Source organism: Opisthocomus hoazin, chromosome 5, assembly GCF_030867145.1.
Source record: "Opisthocomus hoazin isolate bOpiHoa1 chromosome 5, bOpiHoa1.hap1, whole genome shotgun sequence".
In the NCBI taxonomy this organism is placed as follows: Eukaryota; Metazoa; Chordata; class Aves; order Opisthocomiformes; family Opisthocomidae; genus Opisthocomus; species Opisthocomus hoazin.
This window is the reverse complement of record NC_134418.1, coordinates 56,688,973-56,708,611: the sequence shown is the minus strand read 5'-3', so window position 1 is coordinate 56,708,611 and position 19,639 is coordinate 56,688,973.

The following is a 19,639-nucleotide window of genomic DNA, read 5'->3' as shown; positions in this document are numbered from 1 at the left end:
GGCCAGTTTGCAGCCTGTCCTTAAGCAGTGCTCACAGGCCTCAGAAATTGTGAATTTCACTAAATTAAAAAAAAAAAATTTGAACTCCCAGACAAGACAGGATCCAAACCCATGGAAAACAGAAGAGCAGAGGGCTTCCTACCCTCCAGCCAACCCTATTCATAAACTGAGCATGATGTTTATGGTATGGAATATTTCCCTTGGCCAGCTTGGTTATCTGTCTGGCTGTGCTCCCTCCCAGCTCCTACACACCTGCTCATCAGCTGAATACGAGAAACTGGGAAAAGTCCTTGATTTCTTAGCAATAACTGAAAACTTCAGTGTTACCAACATTCTTCTTGTACTAAATCCAAAACACAGCAGCTACTGGGAGGAAAATTAACTCTATCCCGGCTGAAACCAGGACACTACTGAAAAATATAAATGTGAGAAAAACAAACCTAAGGCGCCCAAGAAGATGAGCTGAAGAGAATGCACTCAGTCAGATAAATGCCTAGACATAGCGCAAAACCATGTTCAGTTTTACCTGAGCTACTCAATAACAATCTACACTAGTCTAAAACCATAATTAGAGAAGACATCAGGTTTTGATTTACAAGATACATAGCTGATGCTTTTGTCCTGAGCTCCATTTTATCAAGCTACCATAATTATGGAAATATCAGTAAGGCTTCAGTTTTCTGCTCTTTCCTAGAGCTCACCAAATTGGCTTGTGATGTCCGACGACTGCTACTTCTTGTGTCATGTCCTGTTTCTTCCCTCCTCCTAACTACTTGCTTCCTTATTCCTCCCTTCATTGCTCCTCATTAACAGAGACGAACTAAGCAGCTCTGTTTCGAGGAAACTTTATTGCTACAGGCACAGCGCTGTCCAAAATAAGGCTATTTATTTCAGAATTTAAATCTACACAAATCCAAGCTTTACAATAATTTTTTTCCAATACATTTGACCAAATGTGGGCCTAAGCAGCAAAAGCCAAAAATCAGTTTATAGTTTCTCTAACACTTAAGGATATACACAAGATTCTGATTTTCAGAGCCATCTCTAACCAATCATTTGTCACAGAATGTTCAAACATCTTGAAATTAAATGCTTATTGGGATTTCTTTTGTAAAGAAGCTCAGGTTTTTGTACCATTAGACAACTCCCCTAAAATATGGATGTTTCAATTAATATTAACAATCCACAAAGTACACCATACTGTCACTACTTTTCCTATTATGAAACATAGAACTAGTAATTTCACACACTAAAAGTGAAAGAAGAAAGTCATGGTGCTTTATCAGAACAGAAAAAAAAATTCCTTAACCGATGTACTTATTAATGCAATACAGAGAATGTGACAGCACAAGCTATCAAGAACCTGAGGCTTGAAAATAACTCAAGTGCCATGCATATAGGTATGTAACCATGTATTTTCTCCCTGAGGCAAATTTCCCACTGACTCCAGGGCCAGATTTCCTCTGAATAAGAGGGAGAACCTCCTCTAAGAAAGATGCTGCAATAAAGCGCTTTGTTGAACAACTTCTCTAGGGGCCTAGATGCTAGCAAAGGTGACCCTAGAGAGCTCACCCAATTAGTCTCTCATGTTTTAGGTCTAAATAGATACCATACTTTTTTTGACAAATAGCAGCCCTGTGATATTACTGAGTTACAGTAATTTTTGTAAATTTTTGGAAAAAATTCTACTGAGGATTCAAAATTACGTCTACTTGCATTGCATAGCTAGTGTGAACATAACCCTATGTGTTAGTATCACATTAGAATCAATCCATCAGAAAATACTATTTTAAATCTTAACTTTCAAAGATGACAAATTATTGAAGAGTGTTTACTCTGACATACTTCAAGCATGCGTGAGAAATCAAGCAAGGAAAAAAAAAACAAAAACTGAACATCCACATGCCTCCCTCAAACCAGAGCAAACCCAGTTTGCCAAGCAATGATCTTCAAAAGCAGAGTAACACCCCAAATTATTTCTGAAAGTCTTTGCCTGAGTGGTCTTCCTCTGCCAGAACTAAAGAAAAATCTTCAGCATGTCAGAATCTGCGCCAAAAGGTGTCAAACACCAACACTCAAGCACATTTAGCAGGGAGAGAGACAACAGCATCCGACAGAAGGAGCAAAATTCATTGCTGCTTTTGGATATTTGACTTGCGCTTCATGTAGCTGAGAAAGTAGACCTGGGCAGTTTGTACACTGAACCCACACTCTTGCCTCTTCTGTTTTCAACCTGATCACCTCCTTACAGACCTTGCAGCTGGTCACACAGTTTATATTTGACACAGCCTGGATTGCTCCCGTGTTGTGCAATCTAACAAAACAGTGCACACTACCCTTCTAGAAAACATCAAAGATTATACAACCTAGTCCTGTTTTTTCAAACATAATGGATGTCAATCTGGTGGAAGAGCCTTCTATCTGGAGTGATACCATTAAAATTGGTGATGGAATTGTTTTAAAATCAATTTGCAATGCAAAACTCATGTCAAAGAAGCAAAAATGCAAAGAAAAACTCTCTTTACAGATAAAAGAGACAAATAACATAACTCACCACCGTCAGTCACTTGGTTTCCAGGTGTTGTTTCCTTTTCTTGTTGAAACAAAAATATCACCGTGTTAGACACTTGACTCTGCTACATAAAGTATTCAACAGCTAAACATGTCTTGCTATCGATCTTTTTCCAATTTATTGTACTGCTTTCCTCCAGATTATTCTAAAATGGCTAAAGAAACGTGTTGTTATCTATGGCCAAACACTGCCGTGCTGGACAAAGCCAATACAGCTAAAGATATGATTGACCAACATTCTCAAACAAGCATTTACAGTTCTATCTCTTTCATTCAGTCTTCATATGGAGCACCCTCAGATCTTTCTGGCAACCTTTCTTGTAAAAAGAGCTGTTTCTCAGTACTGCACTGCTGACAGAATGACAGAGCCTAATAAATAGTTATAGTGATCTGAACATCTACAACCTAATGAATACTGTGTAGCAACACAGATGATTGGTGGTGCCATATTTTGTTCTTTTTCTGCCATATTCTATAATATAGAAGACCAACAAGCCAGAGGTAGTAAAAAGTATAGAAAATTGTAGATCTTCTGTATGCTATAGGACTCTAGTTCACTGCCCTATCAGTGGCCACAGAAACAAAAGAATGTTGTTGTTTTTTTAGCCCCGACATATGTATTGCATATAATAAAAATTCCTTGTAGAAATATGCTGGTAGAGTCATTCCTGCAGTCCTGGTAAAACACCAACTGTTCAAACCCAAACGCAGATCAGTACAACCCACCCGACACTGTACAAACTACCAAAGTTTTTTCATTGTTCTACATTTCCTTTATAGTTTTCTATCATTATTTGTCCCAATGCCTACAATCCTTAATTATCCTATTTCTCACAACCATCTCAACAGAATACTCTGAGGAAAACATATACTGAGCTATACAGCTGGAGATCCAGTTTCACAGAGTGGATGCAATTGAAATTTTTGGTCACAAACGTGACTGAAAGCTGAATTGGAAAGGCGAATATAGGCATTAGTAACAAGCAAGTTCATCAACAAGTGAATCTAGCTCTGTGCTGACAGTTGCATCAATGCCTTTCAAGATATGGAAAGCTTTTCCAATGGCAAAACTCATACCTAGAGAGAGAAATCCTGCTCTATGCTGCAATTTATCAAAACAGGCGAAATCTGAATTCTCGCGAGTAGAGACCAGAATAAGAAAGCTCACTGGCATCTGTAGTTGTGAATACTACCTGGGTTTTTTGCACGAGCCAGGAGGATAGTACCTACAACTGAAACAGACTGTTTGAAACAGTTGTACAATTTCCATCCCTGGAGGTTTTGAAGAACTGGATGAATCTGTAACAAATGTTTTAGGCATAGCTAACCTTGTTTTAGGATACAGGAATAAACCGATTACAGCTTAAGATGCTTTCTAGCCCTACTTTCTACAATGCCATGATAGAGAAAATTTTCAAAGTAAATACTCTGAGCATGGATTTAATCATGGGCTGTACAGCCTGAACAAGCAATACAGTCTGAAGCATGCCAATTCTAATAATAACACTAACATATAAGTAATATTTATTTTATTGGCATTGACAGTGATGGAACTGCAGAAAGACCAGCAATAAAAACTGAGCCCCTTGCTTGTCCATCAGTAGCATGACCCAGCAGGTATTCCCAAGACCCCCTATGGCACACACAGACTAGGGTCTTGCCTGAACTTGATATATCTCTGTCACCACCACATTGTGTTTTCCTCACACACATACTTCAATACCCGCAAGACTACTAGAAAGAAGTGGTTATGCTATCACCAGTCAAGCCTTCCTACCCAGCAAGCTGCTTCTGTGCAGAGCCTGGCACCCAAGGAGCAACTCTGCCCCGCTGCAGAACTTTAGCTGGAGTCCTTTGGCACCTGAAGCCCATCCACGGGAGTATTCCCAGAATCATGATGAGACTAGAAAACCCACGACACATTCAACAAGTCTCCATGGAGGAATTACAGACAACCCAGTCATGCGCAAGATAAACAATCCCTAGTTCAGTTGCTGCACAATTACTGTTGTCATAACAGAACAGAAGAACAGAGATTTGTGAACAAGAATATTCATTCCCAGGAGATAAAGAGGAGGAAGACATCAGATAAGTGTGTTAGACTCATTCCCTCCACTCAGTGAAGCACCCACATTTGTTCTTGGCTTTTCATTAATCATATGCTCTGATGTATACTCATCCAAGAAGATTTTGTTCTGAAGATAATATAACATTCAATAATGGAAAAGCAGAGACATTCCTAATAAGTGGGGTGTCACTTCTTCCTGAATCTTCAGGTGTCATATTTGCAGATAGACTGTTCTTTGAAAAAAGGAACATGGAGGAAAACAACAGCTGCAAGGACAATGAAAACTTTTGGATTTAAGCCACTACAAAGTCTTTATTTTGCTAAAAATCTTTTGATGAATCATTACCAGTTTTAATTGCCAGCGACACTGATAAAAATAATGTTCTTTGACCAGCAAAATGGATCTACAGCCTTTCATCAGGGACTAGATGTTTGAAAATATACCTAAGATGTAGCATGTATGTAAGCTGTTTGCTCCAGATTAATAAAAACATTTGAGAAGGTAGGCAAGCATCATGGTGCTAAGAAGTTGTTTCCAAAAAACTGACACATTCACATTGACACACATTTGGGGTGGTATTCAATCAGACTGGAGGGTCAGTTAATCCAACATAACAACACAAATTAGCTAAAGCAATAAAACAAATAATTAGAGGTAGTTATGGATCTAGTCACTTGAGTAAACTAGGTCATTTGACCCAGGGAGTCTTAGAACAAAAAAATTACGAACAGATTACTTCTTTCAATTGAAAGGACAGTAAACTTGATCATCTTTGTGCTGTAGATTAAAACAGTTTCTTAAAAATGCAAATGGATTCTTTTTATTTCGTGAAGTGATGTAATACTACTTTTTTTTTAAAACACAGGCTAGGTGATTTAATCAAACTATAGAAGACAAAGTTCTGGTAAGATCTTATTAGAAAACCTCACATGGGCATTGTTTTGCTTTCATTTTCCATGCCATTTTATGTTGCACATGGGTATTCACAGACATATATTTTTAACTAAAATATTCTTAGTTACCTTTTCTACCTATGGGATTTGTTTGTAGGCTCATATAACTGCCCAAAGCCATCCAACCAATGAAAGGGTCTCTCATTAATTTTAAAATTCAAACTAAGCAAATCACACTGATCAGAGAAAATCTACAAGGAGAAACAAGAGCTAAATATGATAGCAGAAAATGTATGCCGAGCTCTACCTTGTAGAGACATGAAATATACGTATTGACCACTTATGTTTCCAAAGCTTCTCACAGAACACCGGCAGACTTTTAAATTACCTGAAGCACTACTTCCATGTTTTTCACTTGGGTTTCATACAGAGTATAACACCCAATATGCAAGATTTCATGTATGCAACCATGGAACAAAACTGTCATCCCAAAACTGTCTGCACTTATGTTTGAAAGTTCTGAAGTAGGCAAATACGATAAGAAAGCACAAAATGAAAAAGGCAACAAGTTGTGCTTTTTTACAAATTCAAGATCCCTCCCATGGAGTATTCAGGCTCTTTTTTCTGCTACAGCTTCAGTTCCAGCAGAGAGGAGGGAATCAGAACAAGGACAGAGACCCATCCTGAAAGCTGGAATGAGATGAAAGATGGAAAGCATGTGAAACTGGAAACTGGGAGAGGAGCAGAGCAGCTCCTGAGTCAATGGCTACAGCAGCAGAAGTTTACGCTCTTGGTTTTTGTCTCACAGACATAAAATCTTCCTCTCCTTCCTTAAGGTCATGTTTTAAACAATTGTATTCAAATGGTACATACTAACACTTCTATATTTTATGCAAGAGGAAGAAGAGAATCCAAGAAGCAGAAAAGGTCTTCTCCTGGCTCTGAGGCTGAATAGCCTTTGTACCACTGTGCTTCAGTCCTTTGACTTTCCTTCCCTTTGGATGAAGAAGCCTTAATGTGCCTCTGTGACAGTCTATGAGGGAAAGGCTGCAGGTATTAATTTGGTATTTGGCATTTAAAATTTATTGTGCATAACTTCAAAGTCTATTTTTAAAGCATTCCACATTGTCTCTTGCATTATTATCAGAGCTACCATAGAATACTACTGGAGCCAAGCTACACCGAGAGCATGCTTCTGGAAACCTCTACACTAAAGCACTACGTGTAACACTGCTATCAGTTCACAGGTCTACACCATCCTAGAAGAAACAGGCCCATTATTCCGTTCACTGCAGGTTCATTTTTCAAGTTAGTTACAGATTACACAAATCAGCAGCTTGACCTATGTGTAGGGCACCCAAGTCCTCATGTCATCTGTGCTGTCACATTCTCCTACAGGGAGAACGAGAAGACAGCGAAGGAGTGAAACGGATGTGGTTCTTTGGAACCACCTTTGGAATTGTTTTGTTTCCATTCCCTGCTCTCCTAGTCTCTTATGACCTCTGTGCACCTCTTCACCCTCTTAATCAGGTTAAGTATCAAAAAATAGGACTTCATTATCTCTAGGCACAGTTGGGAAGATAAACACTCTAAAGGCTGCATGTTAATTAATAAAGCATTGGGAACCACAAAGTTCCAGGCTGGCTGCTTTCCTTTTCATAACAGTGAGCTAAATTTTGTAAGGATTATTTCTTACCCTAAGTCGGTTGTTTCAAATAACTATGCCCTACAATAGGCTGTAGAGAGAACGCCTCTGTTTTTCTTCCTAATCGCACTTGTGTGTTTGGGAGAAGAACTGCTGGGAAAATGTTTTCTTAGTAATACTTTCCACTTGGTCTGCCATTGTTAACTGAAGGACTCACGATACCATTTTGTTTCTCTTCCTGGCAGCCCGCACAGTAATTGCGCACAGTAGCTAGAGACAAGTGGGCTGGCAGTTCTGGAACTGCAAACAGGAAAGATGAACAATTTGCAAATTAAACTCTTCTTCTCGTGGTAACAAACAACTGAAGTATTTATAAAAAAGCAGTTTTACACTAGTTCCATTTTGCTGCACGCTGAATAATGTCAACCAATTGTGAAAGGTTTTGTACTATTCAAACAGTAAATGAGCTCCAGCTCCTTCCTGGAGTTCATTATTCCATGAACTTGACTTTCATGGGGGTCCAAAGGAAAATAAAAGGATTTCTATGGAAGAGATGCCAACTTCAGCTGGAGATTAGTGTGCTTTATTCCACTGATCGTATTGTACATGAGACTGGAGAAGGAACTCCCAGATCAATCCCAAAATGTGGTTTGTTAGTGAGGCTGGACTGCTTACAGCACGTAGCATGTGAGTCATGCCTGTCAGAGGAAAAAGAATATAATCCAAAGAAAGTGGATACAGAAACTGTCCTTACCATAAAAGTCAATCCTATTATTGCCATGACAGCTACTTATTTTTCTTTTGTTTTCCTTAAAGAAATCTTCAGAAGGACCATACTATTGATGTTTAGCTACAGGTGACTTTTTTAAAAAATGGAAATAAAGTTTTCTGGTCAAAATGCGGAAACTAGTTCTCACTTCAGCATCTAGAACAGTAGCTGGGTTAATATGTGTGAGGTGCTGAGCTCTTTAGAAAAGCCAAGTCAGAGAGCCAGAACAAAACTCCTTTGTAAAGACTACATTAGTGTATTATTGTTGGTGTATGCCATGGATTAGGCTCACCTTTCCCCATAACATTAAAGCAGATATTGAATAAGTATTCCTATGTCAAGCACTGGTGCTAACATTTTGAAAATTAACACAGGCAGCTTTAAGAATTGAATACATGCAATCAGTGAACTCTTGAACCAGATTTGCAAAGCAATTGCATGTATAAATAACTGCATATTCACTGTGAGAATGATGACAAGTAGTACTGAACAGTGGGGCCAAGCTTCTTTCCATGACAAATAAGAAGGGAACTTTGTTCAGCTATACATCTAAGTGCATGGCAAAGAAGAGAAGACTGATAGCATCTAAAAAAATATCAGGAAAATAGAACTGCTTCTTATTGTTGTAAGCATCCTATCTGAGACAAAATGATGTACGTCTTTTTTTCAGTGTTTACACCTTCATAGAATAAAGATAAAGTACCATCAATATAAAAGCAAATGCTCAAAATAGGAGGCATAGGGAGTTCTGGATAAAGGCAATCAGCTCTTTCTCTCTATAAGGATCCGTAATGAGAACCCTGCTGTAGCTTTCTGAAAGACAGAAACTTCATTCCAGGTTTTCTTTTTCTTCAGCACTTTCAAGAAAGTTCTATCTATATGCATGTGAAAGTGAAACTGTACCTTTGCATACTTAGAAGAAAACCAGTATGTGGCCTAAGGAAAAGGATGTTAAATTATTTGAAACAGTGACTTTTTTGGGAACAAGTGTCTTCTTTTAGATGCAGGGTATGAAATTCTGGGGGAATGTGCCTCTGTGTCAGACCTGAGAAGTTTTCTTTCAACTAGATTAATCCACTGATCAGTTTATCAAACCAGAACACATTAACATGAAGCCATCACAAATGGGCATAACTCAGACCATCAGCTTAGGCCACTGACTGATGCAAAGGAATGCATGTATTCATCTCGGGAACCCCACCAGCAAACCCACACAAGCTCAGAACTGCCCGAGTTAACTGGAACACCCCGGGAGGCAACAGGCTGCGTTAGCCTGCCCAGCAGGATGCAGCATGCATGCAGATACAGCATTTCCAGCATAAAGCTACTTTAGTCAGACCCAATTCAAGCATCTCTGCATAAGTCACATCCCTTCTGCAAAAGAGGCCGTCTGTGCTTGAACGTTATGCAGGCTTGATGCAACCTGGAAGTCCTAAAAAATCTACAAATTAAGTGATGAAATAAATCAAAATAACAGCATTTTATTTAATTGCTGTTTATAAATTATATAAAAACATATAAACATATAAAACATATAAAATTTCAGAGCAGGTTGGAACTCAGGTCAGTGTATCCCCAATTGTGCAAGATATCTTCCATACAGATACTACTTTTTAAAATCATTATTTTAAAAAAAGGAAAACCTCAAATGACAAGAGTTTAATCAGGAGAAACTATTACATAGCATAATATATCTCACCATTAGGATGGTTTTTTTCTCCCCAGATGTTTTGTCCACAATTTTTCAATTCCACTATTCCCAGTTACAGCCCCCTTTTTTCCAAGTCTAGTTCTTTGCCCTCTCTTGAATTTCCACATAAAAAATACAAAGCCATAATGGTCTGTCTTGGAAATTGTTTGGCCAAACTTCCTATGTTTAGTTGCTTTTATCTTTCCGTATCAATATGTTCTTCCACCCCCCTGAGCACGTTTAATTCTTGATGGGCTGTGTTTGAGAGTAGAGATAAAAAAATGCAAGGCAGACAGACAGTCTAAGATAATATCAGATATTTTCCAGCTAACTCCATAACTGGAACTCAGTCAAAACTGTCCCAGAAGAAAATTTTCATAGTTACTGAAGAACTGCACATAAAATGGCCTTGAAATCAACTTGCACCTCCCTTTCGATTGTTGGAGTAATTTACAAAATATATCACAGTGTTCAATAACCTAAAGGGCATCCCTATTTTACAACTGTGTAACTTCCTACTCCTCCCCAAGACACCACCACTACCCCACCACCCACGATGTTTGGTGGCATATAAAATTACAAGTAAGATCAGACAAGCCCAGAGGAGGATTCAAACCCACATGACATGTCTTGTATAGCAGTATAAAGCCATGCAGTAAAAGTGGACATATCAATAGCAAAATGCAGCTGTTTGACATAATGAGGCGGATTTTTCTCTTCTCATTTCTGACGTGTTAGCTTTACCTGCCAAAAGGTAAGGCACTGTAAAGTACCAAAAGAACTAATGGACACTGCTGATCAAGAGAGCGACAAAAGGAACAGGCAGGTAGAAGCTTCTACATCATGGGCACACAAAACTGCAAGTGGGAAAGCTAGAGAGTCTGGAATCTTTTCTCAAAACTGAGCTGCAGCTGTGAATAGGACAGCATCACAGCTACACATTAAAGACCCCTTAATATAATTTCTTCTGTATTAATAAGATCCAGCTCAATGGCAGCAAAAATTTTTTTTCTTAATACAACTTCAGTTCAAAGCAATTGGAAAAAACACTGTGGCTTCTAGAGCTATTCAGTCCAACAAAATGTGGGCAGATCCTTCTGATAAAGGAATGATCTAACCAAAATAAATTTCTATAATCAAACATAAACTGGGCTAGAGAGCTCCAGACCACTCTGAATGAGAGAAAACTTTAAAAACATAAATTATTTGTTGCAACACAGTTAAATATTAACGCAGCCTCTTTAAACTCCTTCCAATCAATCACTTAAAAAATGACAAAACTCAAAGTTAGAAGGGAAATGTCTGGCTAACTTCCCCTTTGTGTTATAACCAGACACTGGAAAGGCCCAAATAACTTACAATAGATGTAAGAGGACAGAACATGAACTCTAGAAATACATAGCAAAGCCCAGGTTTAGGCCAGACTTGAGGCCCTGCTACAGGAGCCCCTTCTTGTGTGCTGTCCTGCTACAGCAAGTCTTAAGGACAGCTTCTTACTTGAGTCCCTCAGTATAAAGAGAAACAGCCACCTTTCCACCACTCCACAGCAATCGCAGGGGAAGGAAACCAAAGCAAAAGTAAAAACCAACAGACCTCTCCCAGCACGCACATGAAGCCTCTCCTCACAGCTCAGCCTCCCACACTGCACTGTGTGGCAGTGGCTTGCCCCTGAAAGACATGAAAGGAGATGGGGAACTCCTGGTCCCCCCTTCCCAGCTGAAACCTATCCAGCCTTAACTAAAAGGTGCTCCGCAGGGTGTTAGTTGATGTCCTGTAAACATTTTAGACACTGTTTGCGTGTTCAGACCAGGGCATTCTCCCTCTTTCCCCACCTTCCTAACCCAAACCCTCAAAGCCTGGGGGCTGGTCATTCCCAACAACAGCAGAAGATCGAGTAGAAGGGTTAAGGAGGTCAGTGTAGGAGAGTAATCTCTCCAAAATTACCTGCTGGGAGGTATCACAACACTGCTACACTCCAGAAATCTCAACTGTTTCTCAGAGCTGCTTGTTTGTAAACTGGTCAACCTACTTCAGCTTGCTGGTTACATCACATTTTCAGGATAAAATATCTTCAGAGCATTCCTTACCCTGTCAGCTCTTTGGCAAAAGGAGAATGATGACAACTTTTGCTACTCCGAGAAACCCTCTGTTTCCTTTGCTCTTTAGATGTTCTGACCAAAAAAAAAAAAAAAAAAAAAAATTTTAATTGCTCCAAGCCTCTCTTCTTTCACCTGCAAAATCAGGGTAAAATCTAAAATCTATGAAGACATTTACAAGGCATTTTCAAATATATATTTTTAACATATATAAGATAACATATTCTAAATACATGCATTGCACAGATTACCCTATACTTTCCCAGTTTTCATGTGCAGGATTGTGTGTCCCAGCAATGTTCCCAGCAACTGCCAGTACCTCAGAAATCCTCCCACTGATGCAGCAGCCAGCTTGTCCTTCCACAGCAAGTCACAGGAAAGAAGGCAGCCATTGCATGAACTTTTTACTACCCTAGCCATCTCTTGCTTTCAGCAAATTCCTGTTTTCTCTCCATTTACTTCTGAGAGGCATGTGCAGACAGAAAGTACCTCCAGCCAACTCTGAGGCCATCCTTTTTTCTTATCCAAGAAAAACAATTTCAGTCTTCTATTTGTCTTTGGCCACTGGGACAAACTTCAATTTTCTTCTACAAAGTATACAGCTGTGTGCCTGCACTGAACAGCCAGGGATGCCCCTGGGCTGGAGATTAGAGTACGACATAACAGGATTTTTTATTGCACTTTGCCTCCATCTGCTGCCTTCAGCAGTATTGCCCTCATATAAACCACTGCCTGCGTCGTCAGTTGCTGCCTTACAAAATTAGAGGGGAAGACTTCTCCCTGACATAAGTCTCTGACTACCTGTCATTGCAGTAGCATCTGAAGGACTCAACCAGATGGTCTAGAATAAAGGAAAAGACTATTAACAAGTGTGCAGAAGTACAAAGCAATGCAACAAGAAAGGAGGAATTTAAAACCAAAAATGCTTGAAAGGGGTCAAGTTTTCCTCCTTGTGCAGTAATAATTCTTAGACTAGACCATTGAAAGATCACCTGCCTTGCCATGGAAAAATTATTCTCTTTTTTCACAGACTAAAATTACTTGAATCAGCCTACACATTCAGTCTTCTATGGCCATTCACAAGCAATAAACATCCGCTTATCCTGAAGGGTCTTCTGACATAAGAATTTTATATGCTGAGTCTCAGTTAACACCGAGGATGAATTTTCCTTCCAGATCACACTGAAATTGTAATTTCCATCATTTGAAACACTCTAACAGTGACACAGGGCACATTCTTCCTCAAATGCCATTTCTGGAAAATGACACACAAATACTTGAGGAATACTCTCTTATTAAGCAGTGACGACAAGTTAGGTCCTTATAGATACACAACCACTCATTAAAAAAGAACTCATTATCTTATTTCTGTATTTCTAATGTCATCAGTCATCCTTAATGATATCCCTAAAAGCCATTTCTGTGCAGATGTTACCATTAATTATAAGTGTCCTCCAAGCCTAATTTCTCAGGATGCAAAATCATTTAACTACAAATCACTAATATTAACATAGGAGACCACATAGGTGCTTAAAATTGGAGCTGATCTGAGCTGACTTTAGGCTTTCCATCTTTTCAGTGACATTTTGGCTGAACCAGACAAAAGAGTCTTTTGTATTAGTAGTAGGAGCACCTGATCTATTTTGAGGAGCAAAGATAAGTAGCCTTCACAGAATGTTATGCTGTCTAAAAATAGACTTTTAACTGTGCATTTTGCAAGATGATTTCTTCATTTGTAATTTGATGTTGCAGCCAACTGTAAATTTTTTGCCTGAAATATTTATTGTGTTGATTATTATGAAAAAAACTTCCTTTGGGGATATTGAATTTTTTTGATTCATTTGATCTGAACTAAACTATTTATTTTAAAATCTTTGCAAATATCATAGCAAACGTAAAACTTCCTCAGCTACAGATGCCTACACTTTTCCAATAGGTAGAATCAGTCTTACAATACAGTCCGTGCAACACATAGACAACATAATCAATCCAAAGTTTACATCTCATATAGTAACACAGCTATGTTATTCTTTCTTTCCATAATCTGCACACATCTCCATAAATAAAAACACGCATTCATAGCAGATGCAACAAAACAAATACACATACATTTATGTGTGGACACATAAAACTGTGGACACATAAAAAACATTTATGTCCAGTTTACCATATTTATTAGTCACAATTGACACATAGTCGCCATAATCCTAAAATCTAGTAAATGCTTTGAACAAGATAAACTTAGTTCCTGGTCTACCTGCCCCAAGTTTCCAGATCAGTTTTTGTTTCTTGTAATTACACTATCATTTTCAACAAGTGTTTTTCCTCTTCTGCTCTGCAGAAGACCCTAACAAACAACAGTGAAAACTGAGTATGGATTAAATATTTCCCTTTTATGATACAACTATCCACAAAACTATTCCATAATTTGTGAGCTGTGCCATCATACACTTTTTTGAGAGTATCTAACCCTTAGCAATATTGCAGTGGAAACAAGCAGAAATTTGCTAGTTACTGGAACAGCAGGGAAAGGAAGGTACAGCCTTAACTCTGCTCCCTGAAAAGCACAGGTATAAATCACTCCTCACCAATGAAAAAGGAGGAAATTCCTTGGCAGTATAGACACAGGACTCATTATGAAATAGATGTGATCACTAGAAGTTAACTGTAAAACCATAGGGGTAAAAAAACAACAATGTTATTTTCACATTGACAGTGTGAGAAAGATGAGATATTAAAACAAAATCCATAGCTAAACAATTCTTTAGAGGTTCTGTTGCTTGGGAGGGAGGTGGGTGGTTATAGAATACAATACACCAATTATAGAATATGGACTTTTTTTTACAGTGAAACTGGAACACACCCAATTAGAGACAGTTAGCTGGGGGTTTTGTATACAAAAATTTAAAAGTATTGATATGTACCTCAAATGTCAGGAGTATAATTTGAAAAAACAAACAATGTTGTTGATAGTTCTAGCTATTTGCAAGTGCTAGTAGGAAATACTAGCACATTATTTTGTTTTACAGCTAGTTATTCCTTCAATAAATAATCTGGAAACATGCTGAATGCAACTTTGCAGTGATGTGATAAAAATCATAAACATTTAGCTGGTTTATTATTTGTTGTGCCTTCTTGTACACAAGTCCATTTTGAAGGCAGAGGAGAAAAGATATTAAGATAAAATTATTGTCATAGCTTAAAACTCCACTAAGTGTAAATTATTTAAATGGGCTGAAAATTATTGTTAATTACCATTTTAGGTCAGCTTTTCCTCTTCTGCACACATAAAATAAGTTTTTTGCCTGGCTTTGCAAATGCTCACCAAATATATTCTCTCTACAGGAACTGTTGGAGTGTTCAGTGGATCAAACTAGTCATAGAGGTCTGTGTTCCTGCAAATCTGGTGTGTATACATTTCACTTTAGGCACATCAGTTGTGACATGAAACTCATAAAAGGGATGATACACACAACACTGAATATATTGGTAGTAATATATGCTCTTAAAGTTTTCCACATAATAGGTTTTTAATGGGTATTGTATTGAGGAAGCGATTTAAAAATAGAAAGGTACCATAAGTGATTTAAATACTTTGATGTACTATTTCTAATCTAGCCTCTTCTTGTATAGCCTGTCCTTATATTTAAGTAAGTTTATGATACTGAACACAAAAAAGAATTTATGTTCATATATTTAAGTTCATTTGGGTAACTGTGCCTGAACTTAGACTTATATTTTTGATAAACAAAACAAAAATAAACTAATAAACATATCATTCCATTATTCTGAGCTATGACATTTTGCACAGACTAAATACAGTAGAAATGGATCAAAAAGATAGCTTTCATATGTAATAAGCTGGTTTACTCCTCTTGTAATAGTATATATATAATAGTATATATATATATAATCAGAAATTCGGCAGAATTTTTAAAAAGAGTAAAATTTCTATGAAATGGACTTTTTGTAGTTGTTTGAATCCCAACCTAAAACCTTTAACCTTGAAAACCACAAGGGAATCAGCTGGTTTATTCTACCTTAGAATTAGAAATTCTGTTCCCATCTTAAATACACAGATTTTACCTTCTATCATTATAGCTCTATAATAAATAAAGACTTTAAGATATTTTTTTTTCCTTTTTCCTTTCCGACTTCCTAATGTTGTCAGAAAAAAATAGTCACAATTTTATCATCTGACAATTCTCCTCCAGAATACAATCAACGAAACATGGAAATTTTGGTTTACTCTGTAGCTACCATATACAGTGAATAAACTCCATATGGCCTACAAAGTAAAAATTAAGAAAATGGGACTAGAGAATAAGTATCCATTCTGCTTTAAAAAAAATATGCACTTGATTACTTCAGTGAATAATTTTATTGGCTTATCTCAAGAGAAATATCTTGATCTTTCTCTTACTTTACCCTCCTTTTTTTCTAACTATTGTCCCATAGATCTCAGCAGAATTACCTGCTGTTCAGGTCTGGATCCAGCCACTGCCAGAGGCTAGACTCCTGTTTGAAGAGCTCTGGCCTTTGGAGAGGTATCCATTTTCTCACTGTAAGACAGAAGAAAAGCAGACTCTGCCTGGCTTGTCAAAGGAGGAACCTGCTAGCAACGAATATGAAGTATGTCTGGCAATAGTGCATGTAATGAAACAGATGTACAGAAACGCCACCTTGTTTAAATTGCTGAGTTGGTCTCTCAGGACTCTAAGTCTCTGGAGTTTAAGACTGTACCTTATTCTGATGCCGTGACTATAGTGCTGCTCAGCAGGAGATTCTGGTGTCAATGACAAAGCCAGAATGACAACCAAAGTTGAAGAACAATTTCCAACATGACATAGGAGCCTTCATTTCCTTACATTAGACATTCTTCCAGGTATGGACTTAATAATGCAACAGGAGCAGGACTGTCACCCACTTCTGATCAGGATAAAGAATTGGTTTGGGGTTAACCCAGCTAAAGATTCAGTATTAGTTCTGGCAAAGCTAGGATCTTCCAAGTTTTGAAGTTCAAAAGAAAAGTAACAGAAAGATAACATTTCAAAGGCTCCTATTAGTGAGTTTACAGATTATTTAACTCTTCAAACGTTCTATGAAAAGATCAAAAGTGCTGTCTCCCAGGTGACAAAGATTGCAGTAGGCCAGTTGGGGACATTCCATTAATAGGCATTAGACCAAGCCCTGTGTCTTTCTTTTAAGTTTGAGGCTCCTCAGAACCCAGATTTCTCCAGACACCTTTATCTCAGCTTCTGTCTCTCTGGACTCCCACCCCTGGTAAGCACTCCACAGCCTTCCCCTTTTATGACCTTCAGTGAATTTGTAGCTTCACTATCCTAAGTTACACAGTGATATATATTTAGCTAGATATTTCATTGCACAGGGATTTTTTACGCCTTCTTCTGAAGCACCACATGTGGAATACTGCCAGAGACAAGACATTGGATCAGGTAAACCTCATTCCCTGAGGTGAACGGGGAATGCTCTTAGGTACATTGCTAGTCTCAGTTTCTGGTACGGTGTCTTTTCAGGAAAAATATTGGGTGCTGGTCCTCCTAAACCCTTCATCATCCAAGTGTCTAATTGTTATATTGCATCTAGATGAAAACACTTCATACTGAAATGTAATGCACTAAGTCAAAGAAGCAAAGGAGAATCAAAATCAGAGAATGTTATGCAGGCCAGTCATGTACAGAAAGAGATGCAGAGCCTGTCATAGTAGCACTCACATCTCCAAAGAAGTGGAACTGTCTTTAGTGGGAGGAATTTCAAAACTGCCTCCTGAATAATTTACCTTGCTGAGAGAGAACAGAGAAGAGACTGAATGTACATGAGGTGTCCGAATGACTTTGAGAAAAAAGATTGGCTATGAAACCTCAACTATTTCACCAGGAACTGTTGCTTTCTTGGAAGCTCAACCTGAGATGCACAAAATCAAGGGAAAGAGAATTGCTGACTACCTACATCAATCTGTTCAAATAAAAGAGACACTTCATAGGTTTTAATTTGGTAAAAAATACCTTAGATTTTCTTACATTCCTTAACTTACTTTTTTTTTATAAAAATCTTTACCTGTGTGGTCTCTTTCTAACATTCTGTTTTCATATTACTGTATCATAATTTGAGTTAAAGATAATGGGATTATAACCATTTATTCTTCAACTAATGGTATGGCAGATGTGAAACTGGGTGAAGTAGGACCTATTAACAAGTGTTCAGCTCCCCTCCACATCATCCTAGGCTGTCCAAAAACTAGTAGGCTGTAACAAAGTAGTGTCTGCACAGACTGACTGTAGAGTTGGTATCCTAAGACTCCTATGCAGAAAAAGAATTTTCTAGTGACCAACAATAGCCAAGAAAGCCAATGGGCACATGGCAAAGATGTGAAGCACACCTGATCCTACAGAATAAAAAGGAAATTTGTAACAATTGAATTCTTGGGGCCAAGGAGATCACTAGGTCTGATGCCATAAAACCACTTCTTTTTCCCAACTTAGACTGTGAACGACTCTGTGGGAAAAGTTCTGCCTCACAGATGACTGAGGATTATAGCACCTACTTGGGTTCCTGTCACTACAAGAGCCTCAAATACTGCTCTTTTCTGCCTTGACTTAATCTCCTGCTCAGTCTGAAATGCTTTATACAAAGTGCTTGGTCTTGAAAGGGATATTTGGGTGAAGTATATCTATTGTGATAAACCAGAGATATGGCAAAATATTCTACAATTTCCTTCTGAGTTGTGACTTTCTGAAATCCAAGCTACCCAATATGAATCCATGAGGATATACGGAGTGTTAAGTCTACGCACCTTCCTCTTTCCAGGTTGCAGATAAATTGTGATTCTGTCTTCATTTATCCATAGCACGTACCCAGAATCCTTGGTGGTTTGAAGTGGCAGAGATCCAGATAAATAGCTTGGGGTGCTACTGCAGCAGGTAGTAAAGAGAAAGGATCATGGCCACCAGTTATTTACAAGTAAGAATGGACCAGTCTGGGAATGCAGCCTATGTGCTAGCACTTGACATGAATACACCCTATCTGAATGATCCAGGACAACTTATTATGAAATAACAGACATAATTACACAATTAACAGACATTACACAATTAACAAGGAAGCTGTCTTGATAAAACACTGCTAGCTTAAAAAAAAAAAAAAACACCCAAAAAACAACAAACTGATAGACTTGCTTTTGCAGACTGTTTGACAATGGAACAATTTATGTGGAATTGATTTCTTAGATAGGATGGATGCTTTCCATTTCCTCACAAATGCAGATGGCTTAATGGTTTAAGCATTATTCACTCCCTTCTGGATTGGGCTGATAACAGCCTAATAATGTGAGATCTATTCAGGTTCTCAAAAAATTCTGGATTTTGCTTTGTTTGAACTCTAATTATGAATTCATTTGGGCTGAATAAATCCATTATTTTCTCAGAGATTTTGCTGTGGAAAATCTCTTTAATAAAATACAACATCTGAGATCTTGAAATATGCAGAGGGTTTTTCTTGCAATCCCAGAGTACAGAAAGCCTTGAATGTTTACCAAAGACAGTGATGCATGTTCTATTCCATCTCCCAAAAACACTTCCTCCTCCAGATTTACGGTTACTAAGAACACAGAGCAATTTTGATCAAAAGAAGCAGCAGCTGTAAGAGAAAAGTGTTCATTTCTGATATTGCCTCATCTGGGCTAGAAGGGAGGTAATAGAATAACTTTATTATACCAGATGCAGTGAAGGGCTTTATTTCATTTAATCTGGAGAACAAAGGAATTTGTCACATAGAGAAGATGAAAATAATCTTGTTCTTCTCACCACCACCCAGGCATGATGGTTATTGGCTGAGTCCACAGAAGCTGCAGTTTATGATGACTATTTACGAACATTCTCCTGTATGG